The sequence below is a fragment of the Erinaceus europaeus genome, chromosome 4 (assembly GCF_950295315.1).
Source record: "Erinaceus europaeus chromosome 4, mEriEur2.1, whole genome shotgun sequence".
In the NCBI taxonomy this organism is placed as follows: Eukaryota; Metazoa; Chordata; class Mammalia; order Eulipotyphla; family Erinaceidae; genus Erinaceus; species Erinaceus europaeus.
In genome coordinates, this window is record NC_080165.1 from 14,196,160 (window position 1) to 14,219,760 (window position 23,601).

At 48.2% G+C, this 23,601-nt stretch overlaps 1 protein-coding gene across 5 annotated transcripts in view; it reads left to right on the forward strand.

The window, feature by feature from the left end:
- The first annotated feature begins 2,111 nt into the window (after positions 1 to 2,111).
- FAM118A (family with sequence similarity 118 member A) overlaps positions 2,112 to 23,601 on the forward strand; it is a 43,483-nt gene continuing 21,993 nt past the window's right edge. For 2 of the 5 annotated variants that reach the window (XM_060188756.1, XM_016192043.2), the window contains exon 1: positions 13,818 to 13,958. The gene's annotated coding sequence lies outside the window, so the exon portion shown is untranslated. Of the gene's footprint in view, positions 2,136 to 13,732; positions 13,959 to 18,677; positions 18,718 to 23,601 lie in introns of those variants that run through there. The other 3 variants (XM_060188758.1, XM_060188759.1, XM_060188757.1) reach the window with 3 other exon arrangements.

Genomic DNA, 23,601 nt, shown 5'->3' on the forward strand with positions numbered 1-23,601 from the left:
GTGAGGAACCAGACACGATGGGGAAGACACCATGGTCTCCTGTCCCGTCCTATCACCCTCAACAGACCCATCCTTGTCTCACCTCCCCTCTTCTCCCCCGGAACGCCTGCCTGTAGTGAAGCGAAAGGCAGAGCTTCCCACTTCTGATGATCTTGGCCGTTTCCAGCCCCAGTCTTTACTCCTCTCAGGGATGCGGCTTCAGGCTGCCAAGCTGCTTAACGGCAACAAGAATGTTGGGAAATGAATGAGCAGTCTCCACTGAAGCCAGAGGCGGGAAGCCTGGAGAGGGAGCTCTCAGCCCTTGCCACCATTTGTCTCCTCTCCTGTGTATTTGCATACAGTCACCTTAATTTGCATGGGCATGCCCTTATTTGCATATACTCACCTAGATGTTCATACCCCAAATGCAAGGAGGGTGTCTTTAACGTTATCAAACAGGAAGAAGTCTCTTCTGGTTGTCCAGGAGGTGGCGTAGTGGACAAACCACTGGACTCTCAAGCGTGAGGTCCTGAGTTCAGTCCCCAGCAGCACATGTACCAGAGTGATGTCTGCGTCTTTCTCTCCTCCTATCTTTCTCATTAATAAAGTAAATTAAAAAAAAATATGGTGTATTGCACCAAAGTGAAAGATTCTGGTGTGTGTGGGGGGGTGAGAGTACAGGTCCTGGAAAAGGATGACAGAGGACCTTGTGGGTGTTGTATTGTTATATGGAAAACTGAGAAATGTTATGGATGTACAAGCTATTGTATTTACTGTCGACTGTAAAACATTAATCCTCCAATAAAGAAATAAAAAAAAATCTCAAAAAAAAAGAGAAAAAAGAAGCCTCTTCTGTTACTCACTGTTCTTTCTGAAGGCAAGCCTCTCTCCTCACTTTGTCCTTCTGTTTTTGCCTGTGGTCAGCCTTAGTGTGCATTCCCCAACCTGCGGGTTCCTCTGACCATTCTCAGGTAAACTCACTTTTGCTGATCAAATGACTGCTTTTAAAAAAAAGTTGACAAAAGATCTGCACCAGGGTCTCCTGTTCCTCCCACCCGTTTTGTTTTAGTGTCAGCTATGGGTGATGGGAAGCAGCTTTGCCCACTTCTCCTCTGTCCTCTGGGAGGGCTCTTTGTTTTTCCCCTGCAAATCTGTTTTTTCTTTCAGCACCTGAATTTGTCAGCCTGGCTTTGATGAGCAGGGCCATACCATAACAGGGCGTTCTGCTATGCCAAGACTGTGCTTGAGGCCATGGGATCAGCTGAGGTCATTCAACATGGAGGGGTCAGAAAGGAGAGAAAGGGGGCCAGAAAGACAACTTAAAAGGCAGGAAGGGGGGCCAGGCAGTGGTGTGCCTAGTTAAGCATACGCATTGTAGTGCACAAGGTCGAAGGTTCAAGCCCCTGGTCCCCACCTGCAAGGGGAAAGCTTCTCAGGTGGTAGAGCAGGGCTACAGGTGTGTCTCTCTCTCTCCCTCTGTCTCCCCCTCCCCTCAGAATTCCTCTCTGTCTCTATCCAATAATAAATAAATAAAAACATTTTTTAAAAGTTTTAAAAAGGGAGTCGGGCGGTAGCGCAGCGGGTTAAGCACACGTGGTGCAAAGTGCAAGGACCAGTGTAAGGATCCCAGTTTGAGGCCCCGGCTCTCCACCTTCAGGGGAGTTGCTTCACAGGCGGTGAAGCAGGTCTGCAGGTGTCTATCTTTCTCTACCCCTCTCTGTCTTCCCCTCCTCTCTCCATTTCTCTCTGTCCTATCCAACGACAGCAACAACAGCAACAATAATAATAACCACAACAATGATAAAATAACAAGGGCAACAAAAGGGGGAAAAATGGTGGATTCATGGTGCAGGCACCGAACCCCAGCAATAACCCTGGAGACAAAAAAAAAAAAAAGTTTTAAAAAACTCAGGAAGGTAGCTCTGTGAAGCCAAGCCCTGCCCACAGCTTCCCCTCTGTGTCATCACTGTCTCTGTCATCTGTTCTCTTCCTCAGTCCTGGGACCTCCCTGTCACCCTCATTCTTCCCTAGCCACCACCCCCTTACTTCTGCAATCAAGACAGTCCCTCCTTTGATGGGACCCCGTCTGCTGTGGCTCCCACATTCTTCCAAGGTGGCCCTGGGGAAAAACAGTGACCTGTCAGCTTTCAGGAGGGGTGAGTTTGGGTTTTTTTTGTTTTGTTTGTTGTTGTTTTGTGTGTGTGTGTGTTTTAAAGACTTTTATTTTATTTATGAGAAAGATAGGAAGAGAGAGAAAGAACCAGACATCACTCTGGCACATGTGCTGCCGGGAATCGAACTCAGGACCTCATGCTTGAGAGTCCAAAGACTTATCACTGCACCACCTCCTGGACCACGAGTTTGGGTTTTTGAGAGGGGAGGCCCAGCCTGTGCCTGCTTCCTGCCAGCTCTAACCCATCTGAGCAGAAGAACCCAAGCTGGTGGGTGGGAGTAAGATACCGGTCTTGGCAAACAGATTCCATAGCTGGACTCAGACTTCACAGAAACCCCTAATTGGAAACACCCACAGAAATGATTTTGCTCGTCCCCTCCTCAGCTTCCGAAGGCTCCTCACTTCCTGCCACCCCCATAGCTGCAATGGCAGGGCCTTCAGAGCTGAGCTCTCTACCTCTAACAGATGCTGCTCCACCCCAGCTCACCCCAGTCATCAACCAGCTAGTCATAGCGGACATGCTGTGTGACTCAGAGTCAGGAAATGACCTCTCTGGGCTCCCCTGACCTCATCTATGCAAAGAACATCCGCATGTTTGGGAAAGCTGTTCCAAAACAGGTGACTGATGGTCGGCGTGCTTCTAGTTCTGCTTCTGAGAGCCCTTCTGTTACATTGCTTGACGTTGTGGTCTGTTTACATGGTCATTCTGGTACACTGGTTTGGTCTCACTCCCCCTGCCTCTGCCTTTTCCCGCTTCTTGCTTCTCCCCGCCCCCTATCCTACCTACTTCCTTAGTTCCTGATTGTGTTGTGGAGGAGAGAGAGGCAGGACAGAACTGTGTGGTGATTAGATTAGATTAGTTTTTTGAACCGTTCGCTCGTGAATAAAGAAATACTGTCTCTCCGTTCAGCCTTGTGTCCCTGGTCGTCTGTCTCTTGCCGCAAAGCTAGCCCGGCAGACTGACACCGTGAAGTTTGACTGATATACTGAACTTTGACCGACAATTGATGGTGGTGGTTGTTTTAGTCCAACCAATCACAAAAAAAATGTCATTTTGTCCAATCCAACAGAACCCTTACATCTTGGAAGCTCTCACCTGGTCAGAAGAACAGGTCGGGTTACAGGAGTTACCGGAATCTAGAGGTAGGGGCCCTTCTTCATGCTGGAGGACTGGAATAGTCAGGAAGTCTTCCTGGAGAACGTGTCTCTCTTAAGTCCTTACTTACAAGCCCAGAGTTTCTGCTTTTTCATTTAATTATTATTATTTTTTAATTGGCGAGATGAATGGTTTAATGGTTTTCTGTGGGTCTAATGAGTGTTTGAGCATGGATGGCTGTCCCCCCCCCCCCCCGGGAAGCTCGTCTATCAGACTCCCCTTGGCATGCCAGCCTTGTGGTTGAGCAAGATGTGGCCAGAGTACGTGGGGGAATTCCAACCTTCCTATCAGCCTTGCCGCATCACCCACCCCTCCTCCCTCTGGTGGGCTTCACCTTCTTTAAATTTCTATTTCCCTATTCCTGCATCACCATCCATACCTTCTCATTGCCTTGCTCTCTTTTCCCTTATAAGGAGATATTGGTCTCACTGGCCAGCTTGGCTACTTCCCCTGCACAGCTACCCCTTTATAAACTTATAACTGAGACAATAAAAGGTTCTGTCCACCATCACGGTGTCGGGGTCTCTGGCAGGGTGATCTCCAGGGGAAAGGTAACGGACCGGTTCTTTCTTGAGTAAAGACACCGGGGAGACCTGCAGCGTGCTCGGATCTCATTTATTAGAAGGTGGACATAAGTAAAATAGAAAACCAAACAAAGGGAATTATTATTGAAATATGTCAGAAATTACAGGTTTCTTAAAGGTCAGCTTGCCCCTATGGTAGGGGGCTGGTATGACAAGAATTGATGCAGATACATAAAGGTCAAGATAATTAGCCTCCTGATGCAGGCATTTAATTACTCAAATGTGTTTGAGGGGAGGAGAGGGGTTGAACCAGTTAAGGCAATATAGAGAGAAGATAAGCAAGGTTTGATGCAAATTGAGGACATCAAAAGTTGTGTTCTCGAAAAATAAAAATCATTAATTTAGTTAAAAAAAAAAAAAAAGGTGTGTTCTCTGTGAACGTTGAGTAAGTGAATCTTAAGGTAGGCGGCCATACCAAAGTAAGAAAGCAGAAGTATACTAGAGTTTGCAGTGAGTACCTCCCTAATACTTCCTCTCCACTTTTCCAAGCTTTGGGTCCATGATTGCTCAACAATTTGTTTGGCTTTGTATGTTAACTCTCTTTTCAGTCACCAGGTTCCAGGTGTCATCAGGATGCCGGCCAGACTTCCCTGGATTGAAGACACCACCAATGTGTCCTGGAGCTCAGCTTCCCCAGAGACCCATCCTACTAGGGAAAGAGAGAGGCAGACTGGGAGTATGGACCGACCAGTCAACGCCCATGTTCAGCGAGGAAGCAATTACAGAAGCCAGACCTTCTACCTTCTGCAACCCTCAATGACCCTGGGTCCATGCTCCCAGAGGGATAGAGAATGGGAAAGCTATCGGGGGAGGGGGTGGGATATGGAGATTGGGCAGTGGGAATTGTGTGGAGTTGTACCCCTCCTACCCTATGGTTTTGTTAATTAATCCTTTCTTAAATAAAAAAATTAAAAAAAGACATTAAAAAAAAAAAAGGAAGGAAGGAAGGAAGGAAGGAAGAAAAAAAAAAAAAGGTAGGCGGCCATGTGGCCTGCAGTTAATGGAGGGAAGTATTGGGGTTTCTGTGGGCCTGAGAGTCAAGAAGGAAAGAACCAAGTCTGAGTTTCCCCCTTTTGCTCACCTCGGTTGAGAGAGAGGACTCACCAAGAGGGCATCTTCTCAGACCTCCATCCAAGGATGGGGGTAGTTCTCCCTAAGCTCTATCAAGCTATCACATAGTCCCAACATCACGGTATCCTGAGGAGGTTTGTTGTATAGTCCGCTGCCACGGTACGCTGGAAAGACCCCTCAGCAAACTCACCCCTGCCGCATCTGGCCCAAGATTCCGAGGAACCCGACAGTTTTCTATGCTCTAAATACAAAAAAAATTTTAATTTATAAAGACTCCTGCTTCATAGAAATTCACTTATTGAGATAGAGTCTAGAACTGATTAATCTCAATAAACAAGGGACAACTGTATATCCCCAGGAGAGGAATTGCTGGGTCACAGGGTAGGTCCATTTCTATCTTTCTAAGAGTTCTCCTGACTGCTCTCCACTGGGGTTGGACCAATTTACACTTTGCCTCCACAATCTCTTCAGCATATTTATCTATTTATTATTTTTTATTTATCTATCTTTCTTTTTACCAGAGCACTGCCCAGCTTTGATTTTTAGTGCTGCAGGGGGACTGAACACGGGATTTTGGAGCCTCAGACATGAGATTCTCTTTGCATAATCATTATGCTATCTACCCCCACCCTGTTTTATTTATTTTGATGAGTGAGAAAGAGAGAGACCAGACCACTGCTCAGTTCCTGTTTATGGCGGTGCTGGGGATTGAACCTGGGACCTCAGAGCCTTAGGCTTGGAAGTCTTTTGCATAACCATTATAGCTCCCCAGCCCCATTTGTTGTTACTATCCTTTCTGATGTATGACATTTTCACAGAGGTAAAGTGGTATATCATTGTTTTTATTTGCATTTCTCTGACAGTCAGTGACTTGGAGCATTTTTTCATATGTCTGGGACAGAGAGAAAGGGAGAGACATGAGACACAGAGAGACATCTGCAGCTACTCATGTTACCACTTGTGAAGCTTTCTTCCTATAAGTAGGGGACTGGGGCTCGGACCTGGGACCCTGTGCATGGTAGCGTATGCGTTCAATCAGGTGTGCTACTTCCTGGCCCCTACAGAGCTCCTGCCCTCAGAGGTCATGTCCCTTGTCCTTGTCACTGGTAGATAACTACTTACCCAGCCAAGCAGTAGCCTGGGAGGTGCTGCTCTGGGTAAAGCACTGGTCTCTCAAGTGTGAGGTCCTGAGTTTGATCCTCAGCTTCACATGTGCCAGAGCCATGTGCTCTCTCTTGCTCACTTTCTCTTGAGTTAATTTACTAAGCTTTTAAAAAGTACTCAGCAAATCCTGGGGCTGTCATGTGTCTTTCATGGCCTTCCACTTTCTAGGATTCATTCTAAATTTCAGAAGCAAAGCACAAGGCTAGGGACGCTCCCTGCCTTTGTCTCCTTAGTGACACGGACAAACTCACGGAGTTCTTGAACTGTCTCTGCAGCCCAATGGATGATGTGGTCCCCCTGCTGTCACTGTTCCTACGCCCTCTGAGGTCATGTGACTGGTGAATGTGGAAACTGCCCAGAGGAGGGGCGTGGAACTCTGGGCAGCCTAGGTGCCTAAGTCACCCAGTTTCTCCTCACATCGGTCATTTTTGGAGGGATGTGAGGGAAGAACAGGGGACAGCTCTGACCCTGAGAGTTCAAGAACATCCAATGAGCTGAGCAGTGTTCCTCAGGCCCTGTTGCTCGCCCATTCTTCCAGTGAGACCCCGGCTCTTCTCCAAAGTTCACAGCCTTCCTTCCCACCCTCAACAAACCCCAGGTCTCTGGGCACAAGCGGGGGAGTTGGGGGAACACATTTTGTCTCTAGTCTGGTGCATCGTCAGCACATGAACAATCCAGGGAAGAAAACCAACTGGTCATCTGCCTGTTTTTTCTCTTTCTCTCTCTCTGTACTTTCTTGTTTGTTTGTTTGTCTTTTTGTTTCTAAGCATTGCTCAGCTCTGGCTTGTGGTGCTGCAGGGATTGAACCAGGGACTTTGAAGCCTCAGACATTAGAGTCTCTGCATAACCATTATGCTTTCCACTGCTGCCTTGTGTCTGTGTGTCTGTATGCTTTACACATAGTTTTCTTTTTTTTTTTTTCCTGGGATAAATAACCAGGAATGCTCTTGTTGGGCTGCAGGGTAAGTGCCGGTTGACTTTTTCAAAGAAATCCACAAACTATTTGCCAGAGTGGTTAGATATCGTTTTTTATTCTGTTAAAAAGAAAATGGCAGGCCCTAAACGGAAACTCTTGTTTACTTATTACCTCACAGGTCTGTGGGAAGCATTGGTGACAAATCCTATTTATTGCCGAGGAGTTTTCCCCTATACACATATTGTAGATAGTCTATAAAGTGTCAGGTCCACCTGTTATTGAATGTTTGAGTAGTTTCCAGTTTGGGGGTATTAGAAGTCGAGCTGTGATTGGATCAGTAAGACAGTTCACTTGGGCTGTGTGCCACTCTGTCATGTGTACAGCCCAGAATGGAGCCCATGTCTCACTGCACTGAAGGAAGCTTTAGTGCTCTGGTCTCTTTCACTGTCTCTCTGCCTTTTTTGCCTTCTCTGCTTCTGTTTAAAAAAGCAGGAGGAGGAGAGGGAGGAGGAGGAGAAGGAGAAGAAGATGAAGAAGGCAGGCTGGGTGATGGCACACGCAACTAAGCACGCACATTACCCTGTGCAAGGACTGGCTCTCCACCTGCAGGGAGGACGCTTCATGATCAGTGAAGCAGATCTGCAGCTCTCTCTTGCGCACTCTCTCTTTTTGAATATTTATTTATTTATTCCCTTTTGTTGCCTGTTGTTAAAATTCTTCGGAGGCTCTTGCCAGGCCGGCTAGCTTCACGGCGGGTAACAGAGACGCGGAGACAACGGCTGGGCAGGGAAGCTGTATTTCTTTATTCAGGAACAACGATTCACAAACTAAGACAAACTAATCACCAAACAGAACTCTGCTGTCTCTTTGCGGCGGCGCAAGCACTCTTTCCTTTTCTGTAACTCGGGAACTCTCCAACTCTGGAACTCTGGAACTCTCGTACTGGGGAACCCTCTGAAACTCTTCCACTGTGGAACTCTCTCTTACTCTGTAACTCTCAAACTCTCGAACTCAGGAACTCTCTCTTACTCTGTAACTCTCAAACTCTTGAACTCAGGAACTCTCTCTTACTCTGTAACTCTCAAACTCTCGAACTCAGCAACTCTCTCCCTTACTCTGGAACTCTGGAACTCTCGTACTGGGGAACCCTCTCAAACTCTTCCACTGTGGAACTCTCTCTTACTCTGTAACTCTGAAACTCTCGAACTCAGGAACTCTCTCCCTTACCCTCGAACTCAGGAACTCAGGAACTCTCGGACTCAGGAACCCTCTCTCGGGGTTCCTTGGGGCGGGGCCAAGCAGGCCCGCGAAATTAACAGGACTGATCCAATTCTCTTGGCGGGGGAGGGCTAGAACAAACCAATGTAAAGCATACATTATTGTTGTAGTTATTATTGTCATTGTTGTTGGATAGGGCAGAGAGAAATGGAGAGAGGAGGGGCAGACAGAGAGGGGGAGAGAAAGACAGACACCTGCAGACTTGCTTCACCACATGTGAAGAGACTCCCTTGCACGTGGAGAGCCGGGGGCTCGAACCGGGATTCTTATGCCGGTCCTTGTGCTTTGTGCCACATGCGCTTAACGCACTGCCCTACCGCCCGACTCCCTCTCTCTTTCTCTTCTCTGAATAGAGACAGACTGGTTTTTGCTTGAGGGTATACGAGTAGCTGTGCTCCCCTGCTAGAACCTCCAAACAAGCTCTTAAAAGTGCCCTTCTCTTGAGATCATTTCATCTTAAATGACTTTATTTACTTTATTGTCCCCGAGATGATCGCTGGGGCTCAATGCCTGCACAGCGAATCCACGGCTTTTTGTGGCCGCCCCTTTTATTTATCAAGACAGAAAGAAATTGAGAGGTGACAGAGAGATAGAAACGGGAAAAGAGAGATGCCTGCCGCACTGCTTTAGCTCTTGTGAAGCTCCCCCTTTGGAGGTGGGCATCTGGGGTTTGAACATGGGTCCTTGCGCATGGCAGTGTGTGTACTCCACCTGGTGCACCACCATCCGGCCCCTGCATTACTTTTTATTGCTGAGCAGTACTCCATGACATGACGTATTGCTGTTTGCTAAAGCAAACACCCAAGAAGGGACATTCCAGTTTAGAGCTATTCCTAATGCAGCTACTCTTAACATTTATGGAGGGGTTTACACATAGTTTTCATTATTTTTTTTTTTCCCTGGGATAAATAACCAGAAATGCTCTTGTTGGGCTGCAGGGTAAGTGCCTGTTGATTTTTTTTTTTTTCAAAGACATCCACAAACTATTTGCCAGAGTGGTTAGATATCATTTTATATTCTGTTAAAAAGAAAACGGCAGGCCCCAAATGGAGGCTCTTTTGCTAAGCTCACCAGGACTTAACACCTAACTGTGGTTTCAAGCCTCTTGTAATTTTAATCTCCTGCAGGCGTGCAGTCTTAACTGGTTAGTATGGAGTTTTCTGGTCAACATAGGTGAGGTAATCTTATCCATTCTCAAAAGGATCATGAGATAACAAATCACTAGACCTTTGTCCATGCCCATAGTGAGGCTACCTGAACCTGAAACTATCCCTTTGCTTTATTTCACCTTCCTCCTACCTATAAACCCATTTCATTCAGACAGGGACGGCTTCTCAGAGCACTTACCTGATTGCTAGCTGGCCTGCTGCCTGCCATACCAATCATGAGGTGAGATCAGGAGGAGTTTTGCAATTTAACAAACTTACCAGCAATGTGGGGGCGATTTAGTGTTTTTGCACTCTCACCTATGTTTGATGCTTACACTTATTTTTGCCACACAGTGGTTGTACTATGACCCATTCTAGGGCAGGGTAGATAGCATAATGGTTTTGCAAAGAAAGTCTCATGCCTGAGGCTCCAAAGCTCCATGTTCAATCCCTCACACCACCATAAACCAGACTTGAACCATACTCTGGTGAAGAAAAAAAAAAGAGAGAGCGCTTTACCCATTATCTATTTATCTATTTATCTACTTACTTGTTCTAATGCTCTGGTATTTCTCTACAGCTCTGGTTTACATTTCCCCAGTGAATACTAATGCAGAGCATCTTTTCAGGTCCTTACTTACAGTTTGCATATATTCTTTGAAGAAGCGTGTGTTCCCATCTATCGCCACTTAAAGGTGGGCTGGAGTGGGCAAGATGTCAATACCTTGTTTGGGTAATGTGCTGCTTTGTCATGTGTGTGACCCAGGTTTGAGCCAGGCCCTCACAGCGCTGAAGGAAGCTTTGGTGCTGTAGTCTCCTCTCTCTTTCCGCTTCTATCAAAAAAAGAAAGAAAGAGGGCTGAGTGGCGGTATGCCTGGTTGAGCGTACATGTCGCAATGCACAGGGACCTGAGTTCAGGCCCTCAGTCCCCACCTGCATGGGGAAAGCTTCACAAGTGGTGAAGCAGGTGTGCAGTTGTTTCAGACTAGCTTCGCCAGAGAGAGCCGAGGAACTCGTGGCTGAGTGGGAACGCAATGCAGTGCCTTTATTGATCAGAGACAATATATATATCTCTTTAACCGGAAGTGGCAAGTGGGAAAAGGAAATGGCTAGGAGAGGGGGTGGAGAAAAAGAGCTGGAAGGTAGCAAGCTTCCATAGCAGCTGTTGCAAAAGTTCTAACCAATGGGGATTAAACCAATACCCTGCCGGCGGGTCTCAGGCAAAACAGTGATTATGTAAATAGACAACAGTATCGAGCAATGCAGGGGAGCTGGCGGAATGACCAGCACAGTTGTGTCTCTCTTCTTCTCTATCTCCCCTTTCCCTCTTGATACCTGGCCGTCTCTGTCAAATAAAGATAATACAAAAATAAAAAGAAAGGAAAAGAAACAATTCACTTCTGGCTTCTCGTCTTGAGGAGTTGAGCCTTGCAGTTTCACTAAAACAAATATTGACCATTTTGTTCAAACCCGCTGAGTAAGAGATGCTTGTGCCCATTGGGTGAAAGCGGACACTGATACCCCCGGGCACCCGGCACCACATGACCCTCACCTACCGTGAGAAAGCTCAAGGCGGCCAGGAGGCGGTGCTTCTCTGTAACTTTCCAGGAGAGAGGAGCCACCTCCTCTGTGCAAGGGGGAGAGGATAAGGAAGCTATTCCTGAGGCGGCCCTGCTGTCCTTGTTCTCAGAAGGCTGCTGGGTTGAGGTTGGGGGCAGAGGAGTGGTATTTCCAGTCTGTGCCTTGGGTATGTTGAATGGGCAACTCCAGCTCCCCAGACTGGACGGTTCGTGCGGGTTCCCACCTCGGGTCCGACTTCTGACAGCATCTAGTCCACTTGGCTTGGCGACTGCTCTAGGGCGGTTGCATGGACGAAGGGAAGGATGGAGTGCAAAGAACTCGAGCACCACTTAGAACGTCTGCCACAGCCTCATTTAGTCCCCAGCCATGACCCCCTCCCCACCCCAGCAGTGTTCTGGGCTCTGAGCACCGCAAGGATTACAAGGGTGCTGAGATTCACATGCCTATTTTCTCTCACGCATAGGAGGCTTCTGTGCAGGTCAAGGCTGAGCTAGAGGATGTGAAAAACCCAGATTAAAGCCAGCCAGAAAAAGAAGTGCACTGAGCAGAGCATACGGCCTTGAGTTCTAATTGGCTTGGGCAGGCCAAGAAGGCTTGACCTTGGGAGGTTGGGCAAACGGATGTGGCTTTTGACCTGAGTGAGTCTTGTTTGGAGAAGGACAAGATTTCTAGAGCTCTATCCTGGGGCTGAGGAAGAGGGATGTCTGTATAATGAAGTCACTAGCAGACACTAATCCAACATCATGCCTCTGTTTTATTTATGTTTATTATGTTTTAATATTTAATTTTTATAGAGTTGAAAGGAAAATGAGAGAGAGAGAGAGAGAGAGAAGGGGTAGGTAGAGAGGGAGAGAGACACACACACACAGCACTGCTTCACTGCTAATGAAACTTTCCCCCTGCAGGTGGGGGTGGGGGGGAACCAGGTCTCTGTACATTGTACAAAGGCTTTATCAGATGTGCCACCATCTGGCCCCCAAACTTCCCTAACTTTGTGCCAAACCTGCCTATGTATGAATTTATTCCTTTCAAGAACCCCGGGAAACGGGCACCAGGATCACCCATTTTTTGCACAGAACTGGGGCACATTTTGGTCACAGGCCACAGGGTTTCAAAAGCACAGAACCCAGCAAATCCTTAACTGATATCAGACTCAGGGAAGAAAATTCCTTCCTTCCTTTTTTCTCTCCTCCTCCTCGTTTTCCTCCTTCTTTTTTCCTTTTCCCATCAGTTATTGCTGGGGCTCAATGCATAAGGACTCCACTGCTTCCAGTAACCATCTTTTTTTTTTTTTTGATAGAGGATGAGAGAGAGAGAGAAGAAGAGACATCTGCTGCACTGTCCCACAGCTCATGAAGCTTCCCTCTGGGTGGGGACGGGGACCTGAACACAGATGCTCTCATATGGTAATGTGTATGTTCTTAATAGGTAAGCCACCAGCTGGCCACCGATTTCTATTAAAAAATTAATTTAGAGAGAGGGAGAAAGGGAGAGAGAAGGAGCAGGTTAGTCTATCACTCTGGCATACACGATGTCAGGAATCAAACTCATACTTGGCAGTCCAAAATTCTAGAACTGCTCCACCTATCAGGTTAGGAAAGATGATTTTAAAAAAAATATTTATTTATTTTCCTTTCAGTTGTTTTATTATTGTAGCTATTATTGTTGTTCTTGATGTCATCGTTGTAGGATAGGACAGAGAGAAATGGAGAGAGGAGGGGAAGACAGAGAGGGGGAGAGAAAGATAGACACCTGCAGACCTGCTTCACCGCCTGTGAAGCGACTCCCCTGCAGGTGGGGAGCGGGGGGCTTGAACTGGGATTCTTACCCGGTCCTTGAGAAAGATACCAATCCAGAGAGCAAGGCTGAGGAGAACACCGGAGACTTTAGCAGGGGTGGGGCTGGGGGCGGGGAGGCAGGAGCCAAAGTCTGTCCTGATCTCGGTTGGAAGACTGAAGGTTGGGGGGTGGGTGGTGGATACTGCTGCTGTCTGAGCTCTAACAACCAGCCACTGGCTTGCAACACATCCATCCGCCCCCTCCACCACCACAGCATGGCAGCCGCCATGCAGCATCCAGTATACGGAAGGTTCAAATCTGAGCTCTGCTTGGCTTTTATATTTTTTTTCCCCAAACCATTATTTATTAATTTTAATTTTTTATTATCTTTATTTATTGGGTGGCGACAGCCAGAAATCGAGAGGAAGGGGAAGTTACTTTACGCTATACCCTACTATCATCACTAACCTCATACTGCTGTTTCACTTATATATTTTTTTCCCTCCAGGGTTATGGCTGGGCCTTGAGTGCGGGCACTGGGAATCCACTGCTCCTGGAGGCCAGCTTTTTTTCCTCTTTTTTTTCTTCTTCTTCTTCTTCTAATTTTTATTAGATAGGACAGAGAAATTGAGAGTGGAAGGGGAGGGAGAGAGAGAGAGAGAGACAGACAGAGAGACACCTGCAGCCCTGCTTCACCCGGCAGGTGAGGACCAGGGCCTAGAACCCGATTTCTGCGCTCAACGAGGCGCGCCACCCGGTTTTATACTCAGCCGGCGACTCACGGGGGAGGAGCCTCCGCGGAGGGGGCGGGACCAGAGGTTCGGGGCGGGGCGAGCGCTCTGACTCCGCCTTCCTCCGGGGCGGTGCCCGAGCCGTTGGGCTTTAGGGCGGAACCTTCGCGCGGGTAGGGGCGGGCGCGCGGGGGAAGGCTTTACGGCGACGCCGAGCCGGGCCAACGTGGGACTCGCGGCTGAGCGGCGCGGGGTCCGCTTGAACTCGGGCTCCGCCGGCGCCTGCGGTTCCGGCTCTCGCCCCGCTGCGCGCGCAGCCCCGGCCCGCCGGTCGCTGGGGGCGCGGAGCCCGCGGGCCGCTGAGGAGGAGGAGGCGGAGGAGCGGCGGTGGCGCCACAGGTGAGCGGGCCCGGCGGGGCGGCCGGGGGAGCAGCCTGGGGACCCCCAGACCCTCAGGTCCGGGCCGCTCATCCTTCAGACTCGGGGACCCCGAAACCGTGAGTCGCACCGCCCTCGGGACTCGAACCCCGAGCCTCCGCCGCGTCCTCCCCGGGGAGCTCCTGAGGGCCCCTCAACCGTCCCCTTGGCTCCCGGGCCGGGGCCGCGGGCGGCCTGGAGGAGGCGGCACCGCCTCCGCTTGGCGGTTGGTTTGCTTTCCATTCACGGCGCATTTTCTGTGCGGAGTTAAAAATATACGTTGTTATGTTTTGATCTGACAGGACAGAGAGACCCTGACAGGGGCGGGGGAGGGAGGGAGGGACAGACAGACGGACAGACGCCCGCCGCCCTGCTTTGCCGCTCGCGAAGCTTCCCCCCTGCAGGTGAGGGACTGGGAGCTCGAACCCGCGTCCTTGTAACGTGAGCCCGTCACCAGGTGCGCCCCCCACCGCCTGGCCCCAGGAACTTTTTATTTATTTATTTTGTTAATGTTTGATTTGCTTATTTATTGGATGAAGATAAGAGACCCAGACGGACGGGGGAGGTAGGGACAGAGGGAGAGAGACAGACAGACAGGCACCGGCCGCACTGCTTCACCAGTTGTGAAGCTTCCCCCCTGCAGGTGGGGGACTCGGGGCTTGAACCAGGTTTTCATTGATTTAAATGATCTTTATTGCCCAGAGACGGCCAGAAAGGGAGAGAGAAGGGGAGACACCGCAGCCCTGCTTCAGCACTGCAGGCGGGGCCGCTGGGGGCTCGAACCCGGGACCTTGCGCGCTACCACGTGGGCCACCACCCGCCCCTTCAGTTCTCAGAAGATGAAAGACACTTGAATGCGTGCAGCGCCCAGTAGAGTGCACACACTCGAGCCCCAGCGGAGCAGTGCTGCCGGCGACTCTCCTCTCTCTCTCTCTCTCTCTCTCTTTATCTCTGGTCTCATCACCAACCCGAGAAAAAGAAGGACTGCAGGGAGGGCCCGCGGAGATGCAGCAGCAAAAGACCCGGAGACAGCACAGTGGTTATGCAAAGAGACTCTCTTGCCCGAGACCCCAAAGTCCCAGGTTCAATCCCCACCCCCCCCCCGCTCCACCATAAGCCAGAGCGGAGCTGCGCTCTGGGGGGGAAAAATAATAATAATATAATCGTGCTCAAGGCTCCGCGGTCACGGGTTCAATCCCCGGCACTGGCATGAGCCAGATCTGTGTCGTGCTCTGGTGTAAATAAAAATGTGACCAGGAGCAGGGGAGCTGACACTTGAAGTTTGCGGGGACCCTTGTAGGCCAAGGGGACACGAAAGGTTGAGGGGTGTGTGCTCCCCACAGTCAGGCAGAGATTCAGGAGTAAATCTGTAGGGTTCATGCCGGTTGGGGTGTGGATGTAGGCGAGGGAGACCCCGGGGGTGGCACTGGGCAGTGGGACTTGAAATGGCCTGTGTCCTCTAGGCTCTTGAACCCCCGGCCCGGGAGGACAGGGCTGCCAAGCCTGGTGACTCGATAGGAAGCAGAAGGCCCGAAGATCCTTGCTCTGCCTTGTCTTTTGCTTAATACTCAAGACTGCCAAAATAAATAAAAAAATAAAAAACTTCCAAGCCCAGCCTGTTTACCCCCAAAGCCACGTCTCCGGCCTATGTGACTCTTCCCCGGAACAAAGACCGAGCACGTGCACAGCTCAACAGCCCCGTAAAGCTGAGGCCTTCCGACTGCCTGTGGCGCTGGGTGGGCCGCGGCCTTTGTTTGGCTTCCTACTTGTGTGACTGCAGAATTGGCTTCATAAAAATCCGATTGCTTATGTCCATGATGTGTGATGGGAGGCACCGTGTTCCGGCATTTGCTCTGATATTATTATTGCGGTGTATTTTTACTTAGTTTCTTTTTATCAGGGCCCTGCTCAGCTGTAGTTTATGGTGTGGGGGTGGTGGTGGTGGGGTTTGAACCTGAGACTCTGGAGCCTCAGGCGTGAGAGCCTCTTTGCATAACCGTTATGCTATCTGCTCCTACCCTGCTCGGTTAATTTTTGAAGATTTACTTATTTGTTAATTATAGAAAGAGGGAAAGAACCAGAGTGTTACTCTAGCGCGTGGGATGCTGGGTATTGAACTTGGGGCCTCATGCTTGGTGTCATGTTATCTCTCCTTTCTGTCTCTCACCCTCCTCTGGGGAAAAGAGAAAGAGCGTCTGCTGGGGAGCAGTGGAAGGAAGTCCTAGTGATAAAAAAAACGAGAGTGAGAAAGACCCTTGCTTGTGCGGTGAGGGGGAGGTACCCTGCGGCCTCACACATTCAAGTCCTGCTCTACTTAGCTTTTGCTCTTTAAAATGTTAACCCCTTCTAGTATCTCCAACAACTGGCTCCTGTCCTGCTTTACAGATACAGGACATAGAGGCCAAGAGTGAGCGACCGACCTGCTTGTTCTAAGGCTGGGCTTCAGTTTACTAGATCTGCTGCTCTGTCCTCTAGGGAGCCTGGGTCTGAGTGGCAGCTTTTCCCCTGGCTACCTCGCCCTATCTTGTTTGCTGCCAAAGTTAACTTCCACAGCACAGACCAGACAGAAAGCTTGTGAGCTGCTTGTTTTGCCTGAGGCTTCTTCCTGCTGCCTCCAAACCTCCCTCCCAGCCTCTGCTTCTCTAGGCAGTTCGGAAGATGGATGGAGTAAGGAAGCAGGTGAAGTGCACGACAGCCAAACTGCCTAGCTTGTTTCCTGTAAATCAGATCTGGTGGTAAGACGAAGTAGGACAAAGTTTTGGAGCCGCAGTGGAATCAGGCAGGGCCTAGGGGCATCAGTCAGGTGTGAGGGGGTGTGAGCCAGGAGTGAGTTTATAATCTGCCCCTAACTTCTTGTGGGACCGTCAGCAAATCTCAATTCAACTCTCAGTTTCAATTTTCACTTCATCGAATTAGGATTTCTGATGTCCAGTAGCCTTTAAGTTCGTTCCCTCCTAAAGTTCTGTAACTTTGTTTCATTGCAGGCTTGTTTTCTAAGCCATCCTTTATTCTTGGGATGCCTAAATGCTTGTGGCTCACACTTGGCCTCTGTATTGGCGTATCTGTTTGAGTTACACATATTGGCAGGTCCAGTGACTAAGCTATACAACAGTGAACGTGGCTGGGTTTCTAGTAAAATGTCAATTATATTTCCCATTCTGAGCTGTCCTAGTACTGTGATTACCCTTTAAAAAGAGTTTTTATTCACCTTGGCCACATCAGAATAACGATAGCTACATCACTGAAGTTATTGATTAATTCATTTATTTTTACTTCCAGGGTTATTGCTGGGGCTCAGTGCCGACACTATGAATCCACTGTTCCTGGTGGCCAATTTTCATTTTTATTGGATAGGACAGAGAAATTGAGAGGGTAGGGGGAGATAGAGACAGAGAGACACCTGCAGACCTGCTTCACTGTTTGTGAAGCACCCATCTTCCTGCAGGTGGGGAGCTGGGGACTTGAACTGGGATCATTGCGCAGGTCCTTGAGCTTTGTACTATGTGAGTTTAACCCAGTGTGCCACCACCTGGCCCCTATTTATTTATTTAGAGGATTGAGTACAGGTAAAGTGCTTAATATTTTGCCTTGACTCTAATTAGGGCACAAAAAGTGATAACTTACGCTGTTTTTTATGTAGTGCCTGGTGCATGTTTGATATCACTGAGTAGCCTCCCCTGCCATTTCTTTTTCCTTATAGTTGTAGGGAGGAAAGAGAGAACGGGAGAGGGAGACAGACCAAAACTCCTTTCCCTACCTACTGAAGTTCTTCTCGGCACTTTCTTTCACATGATGCCAGGGATCAGATTCAGGGCCTTGCGCACGGTAAGGTGTGCACTTTACCCACTGGCTTGTCTCCTGTTCCCTATCTCCTATTCTGAGTCGAACTATGACCTTTATTTTTGGTATATTTTACTGTTTTCTTGTTTGGGGTGTGTGTGTGTGTGTGTGTGTGTGTGTGTGTGTGTGTGTGTGTGTATGCAAATAAATACATTTTGATCATTACAAAGTAAGTGTTTCCTACTGTGATTCTTTTTTCTTTTTCCTTACTACAGCGCTGCTCAGCTCTGCCTTATGTTGGTGCTGGACATTGAACCTGGGACCTTTGGTGCCTCAGCCATGAAAGTTTTTGTGCATAACCATTACGTTATTGAACATTTTTCCAGACTTGTAATTAATTTTTAAACACTTACTTATTAACAAGAAAGATAATCGAACATTACTTCGTGTTGTGCAGGGCCAGGGATGTCACACTTGCAAGTCCTGTGCTCTGATTGTCTTGTCACTTCTGCGTCTGTCAGATCCTCATGGGAGGTTGCTGTGGGCATGGCAGTTTGTTGGGATCAGCTGGATTAAAAGGAGGGGTTGGTGGTGAGGACCAGATTGTGTTAGGCCAGGGGCTTTAGCTGTAACAGCCACAGCTACTCGTTGCTATGCCTGCTGCTTCATGCTCTGCTCTGTCGTGGGTCCCCAGCTCAGGGCTCCCTGAGTGTAGCTGAAATATGTTGACGGTCCTTAGGCACCACACTGTGTACAGATTCCACTCTTGTCTTGACTCGACGTGCAGCAGCTTGACCTGTTTCTTTGTGTGGTTTACATTTGTGACAGTGGCAGAGTGATACTACTGCACTGGTGGCACAGCCCTGCATGAATAAAGTCATCTGTAGTCATTGTAACGTGTGTCTGACTTTGCCCGCAAAGTCTAGGCCCATCTTACTCCATCCCCACTAGCTCCACAGAGGTGAGTTAAAGCAGCCTGTGGGAATTGGTGAGTAGTTGTCAGGTTCCTCCACCCCTGCAGTATTTTGAGTGTGTATCTTGGGACTTTGGAGCCTCGGGCATGACAGTCTCTGCATGGCCATTATGCTCTCTCCCTCACCTAGTAATGAATGTTTTAAACTCTCATCACCTGGGCCTGGCTTTGCAGCTCTCAGCTGACCTTACTCTTGTGTTAGCTTGACTGGCACTGAGTAGTCCAGCTACTTTGGTTTCTGTATTGAGAGGATGGTCCTGGGCTATCGGTTGGTGTGCCTTTGGCTGGCTGTTCACCCTTCCAGGAGGCTAGACTGCATTTCACTAAGTTGAACTCCAAGAGGCATCAGTGTCAAACTGCCTGTCAACCTCTCAATTGCTTGCAGTCATACCCCACTGGCTAGAGAAGTCAGATGACTCAGTCCAGAGTCAGGAAGTGAGGGGACCAGGAGACTTCAGGGGTCAAGAGTTCATTCAAATGCAGTGGGGCTAGGGAGTTGTGGGTTTCTGGCTAACTGTAAACTATTAGAGGTTTGGGGGTCGGGCGGTACACACCCAGTTAAGCACACATGGCACAACGTGCAAGGATGGAGTAAAGATCCCAGTTTGAACCCCCGGCTCCCCACCTGCAGGGGAATCGCTTCACAAGTGGTGAAGCAGGTCTGCAGGTGTCTGTCTTCTCCCCCCTCTGTCTCCCTTCATTTCTCTATTTCTGTCTGTCCTATCCAACAATAGCAGCAGCAATGACAGCAATAATAATGACAACAACAAGGGTAACAACTAGTCTGTTCTATCCAACAACAACAGCAGCAGTGACAACAATAATAATAACAACAAGGGTAATAAGGGCAACAAAATGGGAAAAGTGGCCTCTAGGAGTAGTGGATTTATAGTGCAGGCACCAAGCACCAGCAATAACCCTGGCGGGAAAAAAAAAGACAATTACAAGTATAGGTTTGGTGCTTGTAGCTTATTGTTTTGCCCTGGACTCAGCTTGATGATCGACCATTTATTTAGGTTGGATGCTAGGATTCCAAGTGTAAGGCAGCCTGTGACTATTTTGAAATTCATTCATAAATCCTCACAGTCTCAACATTTTAAGCAGAAAATACACTAATCAGACTTTTTTAAAAAAAGATTTTTTAAACATTTAATTTCAGTTGGGCAGAGAGGAATTAAGAGGGAAGGGGGATAGAGAGGGAGAGAAAAAGAGATACCTGTATACCTGCTTCGCAGATTGTGAAGCTTTGGGGACCTGCAAAAGGGGACCTGGGGTTTAAACCTGGGTCCTTGTGCATGGTAACATGTGCACTTAACCAGGAGTACCACAGCCTGCCCTCTTCCCCTGATTAGACTTTAACTCATAACTTTAGATTAAAAGGGGGAGAGCAGGGGCAGAAACTGCTTGCACAGATCTGTGTTGGGGCCTGATTTTGCTTTCAGAAGTGTTTAGAAAAAAAAGGGTTTGCTATGATGACTTGGCTTTGGGCCTGAAAACTGTAGTGACGACATGATCACCAAGGAAACCAGAGCTGCAGCTTCTGCAAGGTCTCTGAAGGCTTTTGTTACTGTTGTGTGGACGGACTGACTGACTCAAGAATATATTTGGGGATGGGAGTAGAAGGCTGAAGCTCACTGTGCTGCTGAAACTTCAGGATCTGTATTAGCTGCTTTGGAACTATCCTGCTTGGCTCTTGGTTCAAACCCAAGAGGTTTAGGGGACTTTCTAGGTTATTGTGAGGGTTCTGCTGCTGAAAGAGCAGGAGATGAGGTAATATTGTTAAACGTGCTGTTACAACTGTAAATGAGTAAGTCTGGGCAGCTGTGCAGTTCCTCTGTGGAGCTTTTGTTTGTGGTTTAGTACAGCCAGGCATGTCTTGTGTTGGCCACTTTTGATCCTTACAGGTGCACATGCGCTTAAAAGTCTGGGCACGGCTGCCTGTTGGGGTTGGGGTTGGAGCCTGAGTGGTTCTGTTGGAAGTGTGGTCTGAAGAGCCAGTCTGAGGTCTGCATTCTCCAGCAAGGGGCCACACAGGAGTTCGGGCTCAGCCGGCAATGCAAATGCTCAGAATTGATTGGTATCGTGTTCTTTTAGAAAACCTTGGAATCACTTCATCCTAGAGTTTAGCCCCTCTCACAAAAGCTTATTTTGTTAGAGTTTTGAGGATATACAAATAATATATTTAGATTTTCAGTTTTGTAACTAGAATCATGTGCACATGAAGTCAGAGTGGTAAGCAGTAACTGAAATGTCAGTAATCAAGCATAGATCTTTTTTTTTAAAGAGTTTCTTTTATCATGGTGCCAATATTGGGCAAGTGATTTTTTTTTTTTAAATTTTATTTATCTAGAGAAACATAGGAGGAGAAAGAACCAGGCATCACCCCGTACATGTGCTGTTGGGGACTGAACTCAGGACCTCATGCTTGAGAATCTGATGCTTTATCCACTGCGCCACCTCCTGGACCACGTGATTTTTTTCCAGTTTTTTTTTTTAACTATAGAATGGAAATATTGACAAGACCATAAGAGGGGCACAGTTCCACACAATTCCCACCACCAGAATTCCATATCCCATCTCCCTCCATTGAAAGCTTCCCTATTCTTTTATCTCTCTGGGAGCATGGACCCAGGATCATTATGGGGTGCAGAAGGTGGAAGGTCTGACTTCTGTAATTGCTTCTCCACTGGACATGGGGAGATGGTGTTAAGAGCTGGAAATAGCACTAGCAAGCTGGTCCAGGGAAGAGAGTAGCTCCCAAATATGGGAAAAATATATAAATATTGCTAACTGTAAACCCCATCGATTTGATCTGGGGCCCATATTTGTCACAGGTGCCTGTGTAACCTCTGCATCCTTATAGGTCTAAGCTTGCATTCTGTAGTCACGATTAGGAACATTCCAGGCTGCACTAATTTTAGGATCTATCTTCCTTGAGTGGAGAGTATGTTGCCCAACCTCCCTTTGGAGAATGGGGAGGTCCTATAGAGGTCCTATAATGTACAGAGGGGTACATTATATTGTTCCTGATGGAGATGACTCGTGACAGTGGAGAGAGGCATCTGTTAGAGGTCTAGGCCCATCATGTCTGTGTGGGAATCCCAGGATTCCCTGGCTAGGGCCCCTTGTGATGGGTGGCCTGGTAGTAAGCAAAAGAGCCATCATTAAAGCATGCCAGTCTATTACCCTTATCCAGCTTTTGTAGTCCTTACTTTTCTGACAAGGTTAGCCTTGGAGTGATTGAGGGAAGTGTAATAGGAAATAGGTGAGGAGGATATCTTGCTCTAAGTAGAAACTATTTAATTAGATACTTTATGGTGTCTTTTTTTTTTTTTTTTTAGGTCTTTCTACTTGCTCACTGCACTTTTTGAATTACTGCAAACTATTGTGCACTTTTGCTTTAAGGTATATATTTTCTCCTAACTTGTGGATACATGTGCACATCTGCCCTATCTCATGGGCCCTGGTCTGTATCTAGGTTCTGAGGTTTTGTTAGGAAGTGCACCATCCAAAATGAAATTAAGGAGTCCCAGGAGCTAGGAAAGGTCTTACCAGCATAATGAAGCTGGAAGGTTGACATTCCAGGCCTTCTTCTTCTTCTAGCGTTTGCCCTTCTTCCGTAGCCAGTCGACAGCGTCAGGTTGAGCCTGATGTCAAGTTTCGAGACCTCCTTTGAATCTGGAGAGGTGGCAGTCGTTGACTATGTGGGTCATAGTCTGTCTGGAGCCACAGGGGCAGTTCGGGTCGTCTCTGGCTCCCCAGCGATGGAACATAGCGGTGCACCGGCCATGGCCTGTTCGATAGCGATTGAGGAGGGCCCAATCATAACGTGCTAGGTCAAAGCCGGGTTGACGCTCGCAGGGGTCTGTGATGAGGTGTTTGTTCTTTACCTCAGCTGACTGCCAACTCTGCCTCCAAGAGTCTGGAACAGAGAAGTTCAGTGTAGGCGTAGGAGACCAGATTGGATGACGAGGCGTCAAGCGTTGAACAGGGTGGGCGAAGGTATCCGCGTATATTGGCAGTTCTGGTCGAGCGTAGACGTGGGAAATGAACTTAGATGATGCCGCATCCCGACGAATATCTGGCGGGGCGATGTCGGACATCTCTGGACACAGTCTGAAGTGAAACATGTCAAGGTAGTACTGGTTGCATTGATTAGGTTGAGATTAGCAGATGCAGTGTCAGTTGGTATGAATTGAGAGAAGCATGCAGGAAAACGAGCCCCATCCCCCACCCCAAGGTTCCAGGACTGGGAGAAATTTGGGTTTTATAGAGAATGGGGAAGGTTCCTGCTGTCTTAGGGTACTAATATTGGGCATATTATATATGTATATGTGTGTGTGTGTATTTTTTTCTTTTCTGGAGCATTAATTAGCTCTGGTTTATGATTGTGCGGGGATTGAGCCTGTGACTTTGGAGCCTCAGGCATCAGAGTCTCTTTGCATAACCATCATGCTATCTACCCCTGCCCCATGTGATTTTTTTCTAAGTCACTGGCTGATGACTTTAAAGTAATGTTCCAACTACAGTGTAGAGAAAACTGAGATTATAGATCCCTTTCCATAGATAGAAAGAAGTAGCTACTATTTTTATTTTTTATTTTTTGTCATGGCTGGGCCTTCAGCACTGTGGCTGACTTTTTCAGTTAGAAACAGACAGAGGTGGGGGGGGAGAGAGGAGGGGCCCTGAGGGAGACCCCCCAGCACTGAAGCTTACTCCAGTGCGGTGGAGGTCAGGCTCCAACCTGAGTTTTGTGCATGGTAGAACAGGTACCTTGCCAGGTGAGCTCTTTAACCAGCCCAGTTTTATGTATTTATTTTTATTGCTGCAAGGACTTCATTCCCCTCCATGTCAGAAAGAGACTGGGAGAGA